The sequence below is a fragment of the Panthera uncia genome, assembly GCF_023721935.1.
Source record: "Panthera uncia isolate 11264 chromosome A1 unlocalized genomic scaffold, Puncia_PCG_1.0 HiC_scaffold_17, whole genome shotgun sequence".
NCBI lineage: Eukaryota > Metazoa > Chordata > Mammalia > Carnivora > Felidae > Panthera > Panthera uncia.
In genome coordinates, this window is record NW_026057577.1 from 103,820,099 (window position 1) to 103,839,060 (window position 18,962).

Sequence of the window (18,962 nt, forward strand, 5' to 3'; positions counted from 1 at the left end):
AAGAATGAACCTAGACCACTTTCTTACACCATGCACACAAATAAACTCAAAATGGATGAAAGACCTCAATGTCAGACAGGAAGCCATCAAAATACTCAAGGATAAAGCAGGCAAAAACCTCTTTGACCTTGGCTACAGCAACTTCTTACTAAACATGTCTCTGGAGGCAAGGAAAACAAAAGCAACAATCAACTACTGGGACCTCATCAAAATAAAAAGCTTCTGCACAGCAAAGGAAACAATCAGCAGAACTAAAAGGCAACTGATGGAATGGGAGAAGATATTTGCAAATGACATATCAGGTAAAGGATTAGTATCCAAAATCTATAAAGAAATAATCAAACTCAGCACCCAAAAGACAAATCATCCAGTGAAGAAATGGGCAAAAGACATGAATAGACACTTCTCCAAAGAAGACATCCAGATGGCCAACTGACACATGAAAAAATGCTCAACATCACTCATCAGGGAAATAGAAATCAAAACCACATTGAGATACCACCTCACAACTGTCACAATGGCTAACATTAAAAACTCAGGCAACAACAGATGTTGGTGCAGATGCAGAGAGAGAAGATCTCTTTTTCACTGCTGGTGGGAATGCAAGCTGGTGCAGCCACTCTGGAAAACAGTATGGAGTTTCCTCAGAAAATTAAAAATAGAACTACCCTACAACCCAGCAATTGCACTACTGGGTATTTATCCAAGGGATACAGGTATGATGTTTCAAAGGGGCACATGCACCACAATGTTTACAGCAGCATTATCAACAATAGCCAAAGTATGGAAAGAGCCCAAATGTCCATTGATGGATGAATGGATAAAGAAGATGTGATCTTTTTGATTACTCGGCAATCAAAAAGAATGAAATCTTCTCATTTGCAACTACGTGGATGGAACTAGAGGACATCATGCTAAGCGAAATTGGTCAGTCAGAGAAAGACAACTATCATATGACTTCACTCATATGAGGACTTTAAAGCACAGAACAGATGACACAAGGGAAGGGAAGCAAAAATAATATAAAAACAGGGAGGGGGACAAAACATCAGAGATTCTTAAATATAGAGAACAAACAGAGGGTTACTGGAAGGTTTGTGGGGGGGTTGTTAAATGGGTAAGGGGCATTAAGGAATCTACTCTTGAAATCATTGTTGCACTATATGCTAACTAACTTGGATGTAAATTAAAAATAAATAAATAAATAAATAAATACATAAATAAGTAAATAATAATTCTCCATAATAGTCCTTTACATAACTTATCACATTTAATTCTCATAATAATACTATGAAATAGTGTTTACTATTCTCAGTGCACGGATGAAAAAGCTGATGTTTCAAGATTAAAGAATTTGTCCAAAATCACATCACTAGTAAGTGGCACAGCTTTGATTCAAATCCAGGCAGTCTCTATCTGAAATCTGGATTCTTGAACACTGCTATTCCATCTATAAACTATTGCTGCATCTAGAAAATAATTTTGTTTACCCTCATGCTGTGGATCAGGATGCATTTCCGTAGAGATGCATTTTCTTTCCTAGACTCTACTACTCCTTTGGGTGAGACTGGTATTCAGTGATGTCTACAGAGGGCAAAGGGCATCTGCTCTGTGCTTTCCTCACCTCTAAGTTCTCCCAGTAGACCAGCTCCAAATGCTTCTCTTGGTTGGATGTGCTCCAAAATGTTCTCTTTCATCCCTGCTTTATAATGCTAATAAGCCTGAATCATCAAGAAAAATTCCCTGTTTAAAAAAAAAAAAAAAAGTTGACTGGTCCAGTGGTGCATCAGAGGTTTGGCTAAGACCACAGGGAAAGAACCAAAAGTCTGCCATGTGCCATGACCTCTTCACATATATTTTCTACCTGGCCTAAGAATATACAATAAAACAAATGGGAAAAAAATTTCAGAGAGAGAGATTTCAGCTCCATCTGCACTAAGCTTATCAACAATTGTAGTTTTCTCAGGAAAGAAGTGAGATCCCTTGTCACTGCAAGTATGCAAGCAGAGGATGAATAACCACTTGACAGAAATGTGAAGGGGATTCAAAACTCAGATGAAGAATTAAACTAGTTTGGAAGTTTTCAACTTTGCTTTCTGATACATTTCTATAGCCATAATCATGTTTATGGTATATCACATGTAATTTGACACTACTAATATAGAATAATATTTTTGATTTATTTTTTAAATATATAAATTAAAGTGGTTCAGTGTCTGTTTCTTGGTAACAAGCAATAGAAACTATTGGACAGATATGGAATAGCTAAGAGAATTGAAAGAAAAGAATTGCACATACCCACAAACCAAATTATCTTTTTAGTGAGTAAACTTGACTCACCTGCATCAATGGGAGATTCTTATCCTTATCTATACTATTCTTCCTTTTATTGTAACAGAATGGAAGTTGAGAACCAGTATATGCTGGCCTTTAAGATTTCCTTCAAACCTTAGACACTATGATTCTGTAATTCTGAAGGGCAGGAGAACAATAGCATAAAGCAGAACTTTTCCAGCCTCAGATCCAAATTGGGTTGTTTGAGGGCACAATTAACTGGTCATGTTGCTAAGGCTCAGTCTCTGCAAATTATGGCACTAGAAAGGTAGGCTAGCACCTTTGGTTCTGATAGAGTTGCAAGGGATAAAACAATAGAGCTACTTTACTTCTAGAAGAAGTTAGCCCACCTGTGTGAGACTGAAGCAGAGAAATCCAGAGAGAGAAAGAGAGAGAGAGAGAGACCATTTCCCTAGCACTGATAGATGGGGATGGAGTATGGACCTATCTGAGGAAATGATCTTAACCAAGTATGAGGTATGTGTATATATGTGTTGGAGAAAGGGGAAGGAGATCTAGACAAACTTCATAAAATGAAGTGACTGCCAGTGTCCTGGGTTCAGTGCCACATGGAATTACTATGATGTCTGGGGCTTGGGGCACAGGCATATTTACTGTATCATTGGCACCAGTGTCTGAGGTATAGGCATGTGCAAACCACCCACAGAACTAGGATCTAGGTCTTTGGGACTCACCATGGTGACCACTTGAGAGTGGAGGGGAGACAGGACGCAACAATGGGTATGGGCCCAGGGATGATAGGGGGTACCACTAGCCTGGACCCAGCCCAACCCCCTGGATATGGTAGGTTCCAGTGCCAACTCAGGCCCCAGAGGGCAGGGTGCAGAGCAGCAGCAGCACAGCTCTGGTGATGGTGGGTCACATCTGTAACTCAGGACCCATAGGGAAGAGTATAGAGCACTAGCTGCACAGTCTCAGTGGTGGAGGGTTATTAGGACCCAAGAGGCAGCGAGTGGAAGGCAGTGGCAGCCCTAATTCTAAAAATGGCAGGTACTATGGTACCCCAATCAAGAAGAGCAGAGCAGAGCACAGCAACAACTTGGGCCATTTGGTTAGGTCTCAGCATAGGAACACCTCCAGCCCCAGGAAGGAGATGCAGTGGTAGGGACTCCAGGTGGCTCCATCAGTTGAGTTCAGTGAAGATTGTAGGGTTCTCAGTAGCACAGGTTACAGATGTCCCTCTAAGGGCATCTTGGCACTGAGCTGCTCCAGACGGGGACTCAGGGTGATGCAGGTTAAGTACTTCACATACTCTGAAATTTCACAAGATGGGATGTCAGCAAGATGGTACACCAGGAGGTTCAAACACTTGTCTCTCCCATGAAAACAACTAAAACAAAAGATAGCTAGAAACTGATGAAAATAGCTCTAGGAGAACTTTGAACTATAGTGAAGAAGCAGCAGAAACTGGAGAGTATGAAAACCGAGTGTTGTGGCACAGAGAAGTGTAGGAAGTACTTACCTGCATCACCCCAAGTCCCCGTCTGGAGCAGCTCAGTGCCAAGATTCCCTCAGAAACAATTCACCCTATGGTGAATTTTTAAATATCAATTATACCTCTATAGATGTGGAAGAAATATATATATATGTTCTTTAGGTAGAAAGGCATATCAGAGTACAACCTGGACATACACAAAGAAATGATGAATACTGGAAATGGAATAAGTGAAGGTAAAATCAAATTCATTCTTTCTTACTTTTTTTCTAATGTTTATTTTTGAGAGAGAGAGAGAGCGAGAGAGAGAGAGAGCGTGCATGAGTGCAGGAGGGGCAGAGAGAGAGGGAGACACAGAATCTGAAGCAGGCTCCAGGCTCTAGGCTGTCAGCACAGAGCCCGATGTGGGGCTTGAACTCATGAACCATAAGATCATGACCTGAGCTGAAATCGAATGCTTAACCAACTGAGTCACCCAGGTGCTCCTTATTCTTTCTTACTTTTAACTGCTCTAAAAGATGACTGATTAAAGCAAAAATAGTAGCAGTGGACTGTGGAATTATAGTATACATAAAAGTAAAAGCACAATTGATGGGAAGGAGAAATACTAGGAATATATTCTTATAAAATCCTTATACTACACATGAAGTAATGTATTATTTGATGCTAGACTCTAAGTAAAGATGTATATTTTAAATCCCAGAGCATCCACTAAAATTATTTTAAGAAGGAAGCATTACACGCAAGTTAATAGGAAAGATAAAGTGAAATAATTTTAAAATGTTTAATTAATAACAGAAAAGATATTAAGGGGGAGGGACAAATAACTCAAGGAAAGAATAGAACACAGCTAGCAAGATGATAGATTTTAGTACAGTATTTAGTAATGTTATAAATAATAACATTAAAGGTGCATAGTCTCAACCCAATAATTAAAAGACAAAAATTGTCACATTGGATAAAAAAGCAAGACTCAACTCATTCTTTCTACAAGAAATTCTCTTTAAATATAAAGGCATAGCTATATTAAAAGTAAAGTATGGAGAAAGATATGCTATACAAACATTATAGAAAATAAGCTGAACTGACTACATTAATGTCAGACAAAGTAGAATTTAGAACAATAGAGATTACCAGGGATAAAAATGGGACATTAAGTCAGTTTTCTTAGAAGACATGACAATCCTAAATCAAAATTGAATTGAAGAGTTTCAAAGTATAGGAGGCAAAAACTGATACAACTGAAATAGACAACAAAACATGATAGCTGAAGACGTCAACAAGTAGACAAAATCAGTAAGGGTATATAATACCTGGACAACACTATTAACCAACTAGATTTAATTGACATTTATAAAAGAATACTCTCCCCGAAAGGAGCAGAAGACACTTTTCTAAATTTCTAAATTTCTAAATTTCTAAATTTCTAAATTTCATGGTACTAAGACAGACCATTTTCAGAGCTATAAAAGAAACTTCAACAAATTAAAGAATAGAAATCATATGATATAATGTTCTCAGAATATAACAGAATTAAACTAAAAATCATTAACAAAAAATATGCCTGGAAAACACCCAAATGTTTGAAAATTGATTCTTCTAAATAACCTATAGATCAAAGTGGAATATTCAAAGAAATTTTTAAAATATTTTAAACTGTGTCAAAATACAAAACAACATATCAAAAATTGTGGGATTCAGCTAAAGCAGCGCTTAATGGGCAGTTAATGGCATTTAATGCCTATTGAAGAAAAGAAAATCTCAAATCATTCATCTAAATCTCCATCTTAAGAAACTAGAAAAAGAAAAGCAAACACAAAGTAAACAAAAAAAAGTAAATAAACATAAGAGCAAAAATCAATGAAATTGGGAAGAGGAAAAAATAGAAACAAAATCAATAAAACCAAAAGGTGGTCCTTTCATAAAATTAATAAAAATTCATAAATCTCTAGCCAGACAACCAAAAGAAAACACAAATTATTAATATCAGGAACAAAAAAGGGATCATCACAGTATAACCCACAAACATTAAAGAAATAACAAGGCAATTGTGATCACCACTGGGGTTGTATGTAAGTGATAAATCACTAAACTCTACACCTAAAACTAATATTACACTGTATGTTAACTAACTGGAATTTAAATAAAACCTTAATTTAAAAAATAAATAAAACAATAGAACAATAACAAGGGAATACTATAAACAACTCTGTATCCTTACATTCCAAGTGAATCAATTCCTTGAAAGACACATCAAAACAGAAAGAAAGAGATAACCTGAAAAGCCCTATATATATTAAAGAAATTGAATTCAGGGGCGCCTGGGTGGCGCAGTCGGTTGGGCGTCCGACTTCAGCCAGGTCACGATCTCACGGTCCGTGGGTTCGAGCCCCGCGTCGGGCTCTGGGCTGATGGCTCGGAGCCTGGAGCCTGTTTCCGATTCTGTGTCTCCCTCTCTCTCTGCCCCTCCCCCGTTCATGCTCTGTCTCTCTCTGTCTCAAAAAAAAATTAAAAAAAAAAAAAAAAAAAAAAAAAAGAAATTGAATTCATAGTTTAAAATCTTCCACAAGGAAAACTCTGGGTCCAGATCATTGCACTAGCAATTTCTACCAAACACTTAAAGAAGAAATACATAAAATGTGAACTGACTGGGAAAAGTGAATATTGTTTTGATGTCAATTCTCTCCAATTTGATCTACAGATTCATTTCAATCCTTATCAAAATCCAAGCAGGCTTTTTTCAAAAATACCTTTAAAAAATGATAGCTGATTCTAAAATTCTAAAATGTAAGAATGTATGTAAGAAGCAAATGAACTAGAATAGGCAAAATATTTTTGGTTGATTTTTTTTAAAGCTTATTCATTTATCTTGAGAAAGAGAGAGAGTGTGAGCAGGGCAGGGACAGAGAGAGCAGGAGAGAAAGAGAATCCCAAGCAGGTTCTGTGCTGTCAGTGCGAGCCAGAACACAGGGCTCAATCCCATGAACTGTGAGACAATGACCTATGCCAAAATCAGGAGTCAGACACTTAACTGATTGAGCCACTCAGTCGTCTCCAAAATATTTTTGAAAAATAAGAATAAAGTTGGAGGACTCACATTACTCCATTTTTGAGATACAAATTTAGTGTAAATCAAGACTATGTAGTCTTGGTGAATGATAGACACAAAGATCAATGAACGGAACTGAGAGCCCAGAAATAAACCCACACAGATAGAATCAAGTGAAATTTTAGCAAAGTTCAAAAGCAGTTATGGAGTAAGAATAGTCTTTTCAATGAATGGTACTTAAATAATTGCATGTCCATATGCAAAACAAAGTGATCTTTGACCTATATATCACACTTTATACAAAAATAACTCAAAATGGATCATGTACCCAAATATAAAATGTAAAACTATGAAACTTCTTTTAAAAAAATAGAAGAAAATATGTGTGACTTTGGGTTAGGCAAAAGTCTTTAGATATAGCAATATAACCATGATCCATAAAATAAAAATAGGTTGGACTTTATCAAAGTTACAAACTTTTGGAGGAGCCAAGATAGCAGAACAGAATGGAAGTTTTTTGTGTGTTTTGTGTCCATGAAATACAGCCAGACCAACACTAAACCATCCTTCACACCTAGAAAATGGATCTGAGGATTAACACAACAATCTGCACAACCTAAACCACAGAATTCAGCAGGTATGCAGCGTGGATGGGTAAACTGGGGGAGAGAGAAAACATGGAGGGCAGGGAGCCACTTTTGTGTGTGGAGAGAGGACAGAGATGGGGGGCGGAATATGGGAAAAGCACCCCCCCCCCCCAAAAAAAAACAGCTGGAGAGAAAATGGAAAAGTGGAAATAGCCACAGGGACTGAACTAAAAAGGGAGAAAGGAGAAAGGAGAGGGTTTAAATTCCATTAAGACTCTATAAACAGGGGGAGTGCAGAGTCTGAAACTCTGCAGCTCAATACCTGGCAGTGCTCTGGTGAGAAGGGTGAATCCCCAGGAGCAGAGTAAAGTCTGGAGGTCTTTGGGCCACACTGGGAGAGCCGGTTCCCCTGTTGGGGGACATGTGGTAGAGTCTGTGTGCCCCCCACCCCCAGGCAAAGGTCTCAGCGGACCCGGGAGAACAACAACATTCACTGGTGCTGGAACAAGGTTGCTGGGGCCAACCTTGCTGAAGCCTGATGCCAGATATATGTAGTGATTTGCCAAAATCCCTGAAACACTGCAGCTACACGATAACATGAACTTTTTCAGGGGCGGGCTGGCACCCAGCCGCAATCTCTGGGCATTGGCAGCAGCACAGTCGTGCGAGCATTCCTGGATATGGCCGGCACCCAACCATTGGTCGGGAAAACCCTCCTGCAGAGGGGCAGAATGGGTCAAACCTGCAGTCCCTCAGAAATAAGGGATCAGGAAAAACAGCAGCATTGGATAAAACTCAGGAGGGAGGTTCTACCTGGGGCTTGGTCACTGACAGTGGAAAAGTGGGGAATGGACAGAAGCCAAAGACAAGGGATGAGTGCGCGATTGCTGACTGGGAAGAACACAGTTCTGATACTAGAGACTAGGTAGCTGGGTGACGCCATTTTCACCACTCTTGTGCATGTGTGTATGCACACACACGTGTGTGCATGTACACAAACACCTACAAGCACCACAACAATCCACCCCAGTAAGCTAAGCAGCACCATCTAGCAGACAACGGAGCCATTACATTAAGACCCACACAACTGGACCAACCTTGCTTTTCAGAAATACAAGTTTCTCTGCCTGCTTAGTTTATGGACTATAAGGCATTTCATAGTTTGCTTCTAGGGGAAAATGCCGTAATTTCAGTTGTATTTCAGTCTGTTTGCCAGTCCATCTATTCAATTTTCTTTCCTTCTTTTTCTTTTTTCTTTTCTCTCTTATTTGTTTCTTTTCTTTTTCTTGAATACAGAAAGAGAAAAAATTCATTTTTATTTTCAATTTGTATTAAAAATATTTTTCTTTAATTTTTGCTACTATATCTTTTAATTTTGTGTAAATATTTTCAAATTCTACTTGACGTCCATCATTTCATTTTAGTCAACCATAGTGTATTCATTTTTTCAAATTTTCAAATGGTTTCCTTGTTGTTTTTTTTTAATTTCCCCTTTATTCTCTAATCTATCAAGCGCCTTTCAACAACCAGAACAAAACACAGTTAGAATCTAGCATCATTTATTCAATTTCTTTGTGTGTGATTTTACTATTTTAATTTTAATATTTTTTAATTTTAATTGTTTTTTATTTTAATTTTTTAAACCTCATTAATTTCTTTTCTCCCTTCAAAATGATGAAATGAAGGAATTCACCCCAAAAGAAAGAGCAGGAAGAAACGACAGCCAGGGACTTAACCAACACAGATACAAGCAAGATGTCTGAACCATAATTTAGAATAATGATAATAAGAATACTAGCTGGAGTTGGAAATGCAAGCTGGTGCAGCCACTCTGGAAAACAGTATGGAACTAAACTAAAAAAAACTAAAAAACAGAAACTAAAAACTAAAAATAGAACTATCCTACGACCCAGCGATTGCACTACTAGGCATTTATCCAAGGCATACAGGTGTGCTGTTTTGAAGGGACACATGCACCCCCATGTTTATAGCAGCACTATCAACAATAACCAAAGTATGGAAAGAGCTCAAGTGTCCATCATGGATGAACGGATAAAGAAGGTGTGGTATATATATACAATGGAGTATTATTCAGCAATCAAAAAGCATGAAATCTTGCCATTTGTAACTACATGGATGGATCTGGAGGGTATTATGCTAAGTGAAATTAGTCAGAAAAGACAAAAATTATATGACTTCATTCATATGAGGACTTTAAGAGACAAAACAGATGAACATAAGGAAGGGAAACAAAAAATAATATAAAAACAGGGAGGGGGGACAAAACAGAAGAGACTCACAAATATGGAGAACAAACTGAGGGTTACAGGAGGGGTTTTGGGAGGGGGAATGGGCTAAATGGGTAAGGAGCACTAAGAAATCTACTCCTAAAATCATTGTTCCACTATATGCTAACTAATTTGGATGTAAATTTTTAAACAATAAAAAACAAAACTATTTTAAAATAAAAATTAAAAAATTTAAAAAGGAAAAAAAAAGAATACTATCTGGAGTTGAAAACAGATTAGAATCCCTTTCTGTGGAGATAAAAGAAGTAAAAGCTAGTCAAGATGAAATATAAAATGCTATAACTGAACTTCAATCTCAAATGGAGGCCACGGTGGCAAGGAGAGATGAGGCAGAACAGAGAATCAGCGATATAGAGGACAACCTTATGGAGAATAATGAAGCCGAAGAAAAGAGGGAGATTAAGGCAAAAGAGCACAATTTAAGACTAGAGAAATCAGTGACTCATTAAAAAGGAAAAACATCCAAATCAAAGGGGTCCCAGAAGAGGAAGAGAGACAAATAGGGGTAGAAGGTTTATGTGAGCAAATCACAGCAAAAAATTTCTTAGCCTGGGAAAGACACAGACATCAAAATCTAGGAAGCACAGAAGACTTCCATTAAATTCACCAAAACCAACTATCAACCAGGCATACCATAGTCAAATTCATAAAATACACAGGCAAGGAGAGAATCATGAAAGCAAGGGGGGAAAAAGTCCTTAACCTACAAGGGACGACAGATCAGGTTTGCAGCAGACCTTCCACAGAAACTTGGCAGGCCAGAAAGGAGTGGCAGGATATATTCAGTGTGCTGAATCAGAAAAATATGCAGCCAAGAATTCTTTATCCAGCAAGGCTGTCATTCAAAATAGAAGGAGAGATAAAAAGTTTCCCAGACAAATAAAAATTAAAGGAGTTTGTGACCACTAAACCAGCCCTGCAAGAAATTCTAAGAGGGACACTCTGAGGGGAGAAAAGATGAAAAAACAAACAAACAAACAAACAAACACCAAAAGCAACAAAGACTAGAAGGGACCAGAGAACACCACCAGAAACTCCAACTCTACAAGCAACATAATGGCAATAAATTCATATCTTTCAGTACTCACTCTAAATGTCAATGGGCTAATTGCTCCAATCAAAAGACATAGGGTAACAGAATGGATAAGAAAACAAGATCCATCTATATGCCCTTTACAAGCCCACTTTAGACCTAAAGACACCTTCAGATTGAAAGTAAGGGAATGGAGAACCATTTATCATGCTAATGGTCAACAAAAAAAAGCCAGAGTAGCCATTCTTATATCAGACAACCTAGACGTTAAAATAAAGACTGTATCAAGAGAGGAAGAAGGGCATTATATCATAATTCAGGGGTCTATCCACCAAGAAGACCTAACAATTATAAACATTTATGCACCAAATGTGATAGCACACAAATATATAAATCAATTAATCACAAACATAAAGAAACTCATTGATAATACCATAATAATAGGAGACTTCAACACCCCACTCACAGCAATGGACAGATCATCTAATCAAAAAATCAACAAGGAAACAATGGCTTTGAATGACACCCTGGACCAGATGGACTTAACAGATATATTCAGAACATTTCATCCTAAGGCAGCAGAATATGCATTCTTCTCCAGTGCACATGGCACATATTCCAGAATAGACCACATACTGGGACAAAAATCAGTCCTCAACAGGTACAAAAAGATCGAGATCATACCGTGCATATTTTTAGACCACAATGCTATGAAACTCAAAATCAACCACAAGAAAAAATTTGGAAAGTTAACAAGCACTTGCAGACTAAAGAATAGCCTACTAAAGAATGAATAGGCTAACCAAGAAGTTAAAGAGGAAATTAAAAAGTTCATGGAAGCCAATGAAAATGATAACAACGCAACCCAAAACCTCTGGGATGCAGGAAAGGCAGTCATAAGAGGAAAGTATATATAGAAATCCAGGCCTTCCTAAAGAAGGAAGAAGGATCTCAGATACACAACCTAACCTTACACCTTAAAGAGCTGAAAAAAGAACAGCAAATAAAACCCAAAACCAGCAGAAGACAGGAAATAATAAAGATTAGAGCAGAAATTAATGCTATCAAAACCAAAAAAACACATCAATGAAACCAGAAGCTGGTTCTTTGAAAGAATTAACAAAATTGATAAACCACTAGCCAGCTGGATTAAAAAAAAATAAAAAGGAAAGAACCCAAATAAATAAATCAAGAATGAAAGAGGAGATATCACAACCAACACAGCAGAAATAAAAACAATAATAAGAGAATATGATGAGCAGTTATATGCCAATAAAATGGGCAATCTGGAAGAAATGGACAAATTCCTAGAAACATATACACTACCAAAAGTGAAACAGGATGAAATAGACAATTTGAACAGACCCATAACCAGTAAAGAAATCAAATTAGTAATCAAAAATCTCCCAAAACAACAAAAGTCCAGGTCCAGATGGCTTTTCAGGGGAATTCTACCAAATATTTAAGGAAGAGTTAACACCTATTCTCTTGAAGCTGTTCCAAAAAATAGAAATGGAAGGAAAACTTCCAAACTCTTTCTATGAAGCCAGCATTATCTTGACTACAAAATCAGAGACCCCACTAAAAAGGAGAACTACAGACAAATTTCCCTCATGAACGTAGATGCAAAAATTCTCAACAAGATACTAGCCAACCAGATCCAACAATACATTAAAAAATTATTCACCACAACCAAGTGGAATTTATACCTGGGATGCAGGGCTAGTTCAATGTCCGCAAAACAATCAATGTGTTCATCACATCAATAAAACAAAGGACAAGGACCCTATGATCCTCTCAATAGATGCAGAGAAAGCATTTGACAAAATACAGCCTCCTTTCTTGATAACAATCCTCAAGAAAGTAGGGATAGAAGAACCATACCTCAAGATCAGAAAAGCCATATACCAAAGACCCAAAGCTAATATCACCTCAATGGGGAAAAACTGAGAGCTTTCCCCCTAAGGTCAGGAACAAGACAGGGATGTCCACTCTTGACACTGTTATTCAACATAGTATTGGAAGTCTTAGCCTCTGCAATCAGACAACACAAAGAAATAAAAGGCATCCAGATTGGCCAGGAGGAGGTCAAACTTTCACTCTTCGCAGATGACGTGATACTCTATAGGGAAAACCCAAAAGACTCCATCAAAAACCTGCTAGAACTGATTTATGAATTCAGCAAAGTTGCAGGATATAAAATCAATTCACAGAAATCGGTTACATTCCTATACACCAACAATGAAGCAACAGAAAGAGAAATCAAGGAATCAATCCCATTTACAATTGCACCAAAACCCATAAAATATCTAAAAATAAATCTAACCAAAAAGGTGAAAAATCTATACACTGAAAACTATAGAAAGCTTATGAAATAAACTGAGGAAGACACACAAAAAAAATGGAAAAAATATTCCATGCCCCTGGATAGGAAGAACAAATATTGTTAAAATGTCAATACTACCCAAAACAATCTACATATTCAATGCAACCCCTATCAAAATAACACTGGCATTCTTCACAGAGCTAGAAAAAACAATCCCAAAATTTGTATGGAACCAGAAAAGACCCAGAATAGCCAAAGCAATCTTGAAAAAGAAAACCAAAGCAGGAGGCATCACAATCCTAGACTTCAAGCTGTACTACAAAGCTATAATCATCAAGACAGTATGGTACTGGCACAAAAACAGACACTCAGATCAGTGGAACAGAATAGAGAACCCAGAAATGGACCCACAAATGCATGGCCAACTAATCTTTGACAAAGCAGGAAAGAATATCCAATGGAATAAAGACAGTCTCTTCAGCAAGTGGTGCTGGGAAAACTGGACAGCAACATGAAAAAGAATGAACCTAGACCACTTTCTTACACCATGCACACAAATAAACTCAAAATGGATGAAAGACCTCAATGTCAGACAGGAAGCCATCAAAATACTCAAGGATAAAGCAGGCAAAAACCTCTTTGACCTTGGCCACAGCAACTTCTTACTAAACATGTCTCTGGAGGCAAGGAAAACAAAAGCAACAATCAACTATTGGGACCTCATCAAAATAAAAAGCTTCTGCACAGCAAAGGAAACAATCAGCAAAACTAAAAGGCAACCAATGGAATGGGAGAAGATATTTGCAAATGACATATCATATAAAGGGTTAGTATCCAAAATCTATAAAGAACTAGTCAAACTCAACACCCAAAAACCAAATCATCCAGTGAAGAAATGGGCAAAAGATATGAATAGACACTTCTCCAAAGAAGACATCCAGATGCCAACCGACACATGAAAAAATGCTCAACATCACTCATCATCAGGGAAATAGTAATTAAAACCACATTGAGATACTACCTCATACCTGTCAGAATGGCTAACATTAACAACAGATGTTGGTGAGGATGTGGAGAAGAGGATCTCTTTTTTCACTGCTGGTGGGAATGCAAGCTGGTCAGCCACTCTGGAAACAGTATGGAGTTTCCTCAGAAAATTAAAAATAGAACTACCCTACAACCCAGCAATTGCACTACTGGGTATTTATCCAAGGGATACAGGTATGATGTTTCAAAGGGGCACATGCACTCCAATGTTTATAGCAACACTATCAATTTAGCCAAAGTATGGAAAGAGCCCAAATGTTCATTGATGGATGAATGGATAAAGAAGATGTGGTATATATAAATAATGTGGTGTATATATATATATATTATACATATATATATATAAAATATATATATTATACATATATATATAATATATATATATAATGGAGTATTACTCAGTAATTAAAAAGAATGAACTCTTGCCATTTGCAACTATGTGGATGGAACTAGAGGGTATTATGCTAAGAGAAATTAGTCAGAGAAAGACAAATATCTTATGACTGCATTCATATGAGGACTTAAGACACAGAACAGATGAACATAAGGGAAGGGAAGCAAAAATAATATAAAAACAGGGAAGGGGACAAAACATAAGAGACTCTTAAATATGGAGAACAAACAGAGGGTGACTGCAGGGGTTGTGGGAGGGGGAATGGGCTAAATGGGTAAGGGGCATTAAGGAATCTACTCCTGAAATCATTGTTGCACTATATGCTAACTAATTTGGATGTAAATTTAAAAAATAAAATTAATAAAAAAAGATACTCTACAAACTGAGGGAAAAAAAGAAAAAAGTTACAAACTTTTGCTATGTGAAAGAAACTGTTAAGTGAATGAAAAGGCAAGCCAAAGACTAGGCATGTCTGCAGCTCATATTTGTGACAAAGAGCTTGTATCCGGAACATATAAAGAACCCTGACTCAATAACAAGAAAGAATCAATGTCATTTAAAATATGGGTGATATACCTTCAATGAAAGAGATATATAGATGCAAAGAGGCATAGTAAAAATTGTCTAACATCACTAATAATTGAGGAAGTACAAACTAAAACCACAGTGAGCTCTAATAATTCAAATACTTACTAGGATGGCTAAAAAAACAAACCACAACAACAAATACAACTCCAAATTTAAGCAATGATGTGGAGCAACTGGAAGTCTCATATATTGTTGGTGGGAATATGAAATGGGAAAGTCATACTGGGAACAGTTTGGAGGTTTCTTACAAAGTTAAACACAAAACTACCATACTTTATGTAAATGTAAAAAAATAAGTAAATAAACTAGGATGTGACAGGAAACATGGAACTCAGCCTGTGGCAACTAAATTTTAATGAATTTCAAATGACTCACATAACCACACTGAAGGGGTTGGAGAAGAATGTAGTTGGCCTATGTAACTTTGGAAAACAATGTTTTGAGAAGTTAGTACTACTATAAGGCTAAAGACAGAAAGAAGTATACACAAATACTGTACTCTATCTGGTAAATTTGTTTAGGACAGGAAAATAGGTTAGAAATTCTGAAACATTGTATTTGTGCATAAGGTTGTACAAATAAATATATCTTATGTACATAATGAGAGTCAAGCTTCTTACTGTCATAGAAAGTAATTAAATATAAGGAAAGAGGAAAGACAAGAATGAGTGGTGAATTAAAGTTGAAGGTATCAATATGGAATAGATAACAAGTATGCATGATTTAGTACACATACATATATTTCTTAGCTCCATCCACTGAGAGGACCTAGAAACAGTAAGACTTCAGTAACAATAATCAGACCTAACACCCAGGCCCTCTAAATTACATTCTCCAATAAAAGGAACCAGGCTTCTTGGAGAGCCAGTTGGTTTCTGGGCTGGGGTAAAGAAATATGCACCACGGGCTTTGAGTATCTTGTGGTGCTAAAAAGGGAGAAAGTGTCCAAGTGCTCAAAAACGAAATCAAACAAACAAACAAACAAACAAACAAACAAATTATGGCAAATGGAAATGACACAGGAGCCAATCTGAAAATGCTGCCAATGGTAAAAATTCAAACAATCAAGCAACAAAATAAATAACAATAATACTGGATTACAATTCAAGTGACAAAAAATCTTAATAAACATTTAACATTGTTAATAAAAATTCAAGTAACAAAAAATACTAAATAAATAAATACAGAAAGGAGAAGTGACAACTCTTCCTTACAGAAGAATTCCAACTAATGCATGTAAAAGGAATGAGAGAAATAGAAAATCACAATTAACGCATCACAGTAATAATTGCTGCAGGCAAGGTCCACCAATGGATGCTTAAATCGGTGAGTAAAAGTTTAGGCAGAAACAGAATATCTGCATGATTCCAAAGTATCTTCTCAAAAATATTTAGTGATTTCAAAGGGAAAATAGTAAGTTTACAGTGGAAAGACCAGGCAGGCAGCCAGGTGATGGATGTTAGCCAACTGGTCAAGGTTAACATCACCAATAACACACATTGATACCATCTACCCCCTATTATATGCCTGGGGAAGGGCACATCACTTCCATTATATTCTTCCCAATAATGTCTAACTTCAGTACAATCGAGAGAAAACATCAGACAAATTCAAATTGCAGAACATTCTACAAAATAATTGGCAAATAGTCTTCAAATGTACCAAGGTCGTGAAATACTAGGAAAGACAGGAAATGTTACAGATTGGAAGTGACTAGGGAAACATAAAGCTAAATGCAATGTGAAATCCTGGGACAGAAAAAGGACATTGGTGGAAAAACTAGTTAAATCTGAGTAAGTTCTATACTGTATTTAATAGTATTGTACCAAAATTAATTTCTTGGTTACATAAGCTGTTAGCATAAGTGTATACTGCATGAAGGATATAGTACTATTTTTGCAGCTCTTCTGTAAATCTAAAATCATTTCAAAATAAAAATAATTTTTCAAAAGTAAACAACACCTTATATGGTTACCCAAATTATCTATTACATCTAGAAGGAAAACCCTGCTCTCTGCTTTCCAGGTATCTTCCATACCAGAAACTTGTCAATTAAAGAAAAAAAAAAAAGAGTTGCCTCCTATAACAATTATTTCCTATTCATTCTCTCTCTCAGGTTGTTAGGATTTTATCCTTGTTTATGTATCCATTGACTTTTCAGAAGAAATCATTAAGGAGGTGAGGAAAATGAGTATTCTGTTGGCTGGAAAAATTCCAAGCTGGCAAAGCCCTATTTTTAATGTCTGTTATTGCTCACTTACATACGTATATATGTATGTACTTATAGTCACCTGAACCTCATGAAAGCCATGAATCTCTGGATTAAATATTGTTTGCTTTCACTGCTTTTGGACTCTCTCTGAGATCTGTGATCAATGCACTGTGGCACTTGGACCTTTCTCAAATTCCCACTCATGTTAACTGTCTCTTTGTGCCAAGGGAGGAAGATTTGAGGGAATAATGGAGATAACCTCACATGGTTTCCTCAATGGGTTTCAAGAACAGACCCTTCCCAGGCTTCCAAATGGAGAAGGCAGGCCAAAGCATGTTGAGCTCCATGGAATCAAATGATTTGGGAGCTATAGGGGTTCATATCAGGTCACCTATCTTCCTAAAGGGCTTGCCCTATACTATACATTTTTCTCCTTGAACAACATCTCAGCATCAACATCCCATCAATTAAATTTGGAGAAACAGTGTTTATTGGTAGGTAAGGGAAGAGACTGTTTTTATCATCCGGTTACCTTATAAAATGGAACTTGGCAATCACCTGGGAGGACATAATTCTGACACTGTTTCCTTGGCTACAAAAAGGGAGAGATAGCTGCCCTCCTTCATGTCTTAGGCTTTCTATAAGGAAAAAATGGAATAACTAAAATAAAAATGGTGTAAAAAAATGTAGACCAGTGTTTTCAATGAAATGTTAGGATTTTCTCTTTTCCATTCTCATTGCCCTCAGAATAAAATTAATACTCTTTGAACATGTTTAACAAAGCCCTGCATATCTGACTCCAACCTGCCTCTTATCTCTGGACACTCCTCTCTTCACATCCCTTATCCAGTCACACTGGACAGTGCCTTGTTCTCTTTCTCACATTTATTGCTTTAACATACTTTTTTCTTCCTTACTGGAATAGTTATCCCTGCTCTTATCCATTCCCCACTCCACTTTATCTGAGTAATTTCTACTTGTTTTTTCAGGTTTCAACTCAGAAATTTCTTCTAGAAAGCCATTGCCCAAACCCACTGTCCTTTCAAATACTCAGAACCTCATCCAATTAGTCTACTTTAAAATGTATATCCTCTAGCAGGTCATAAATTCCTAGAATGAAAAGATCTGCCTTTTTCACCATTTTGTATGTATCCCTCTCTCCTAGTAGGATCTAGCATATAGTAGCTTCTCAATAAATGCTTGTTGAATAAATGAATGAATGGATGGATGAGTAACTGACAAATGAATAAGTGCATGCTTTCAATACAAGTTCTTTAATATGGGTCCTATTTGGGGGACTGAGATGTGGGGAAAGTTTTCCAAAGATTAAACTGATGGAATAAGTAGCAAATATGTAAGAGAGAATTGTGCAGTGCAATTAGTCATTTTAAACAAGGAAGACTTGGGGGAGAGGGGAAAGTGGGTGATGGGCATTGAGGAGGCCACCTGTTGGGATGAGCACTGGGTGTTGAATGGAAACCAATTTGATAATAAATTATATTTAATATTTAAAAAATAAAATAAATAAGGCTCTAAAACTTAAATCCTGGGCTTATTATTATTATTATTATTGTTATTGTTATTATTATTTTAGCAATATCATATTATAGCAACTGACATTTATGTA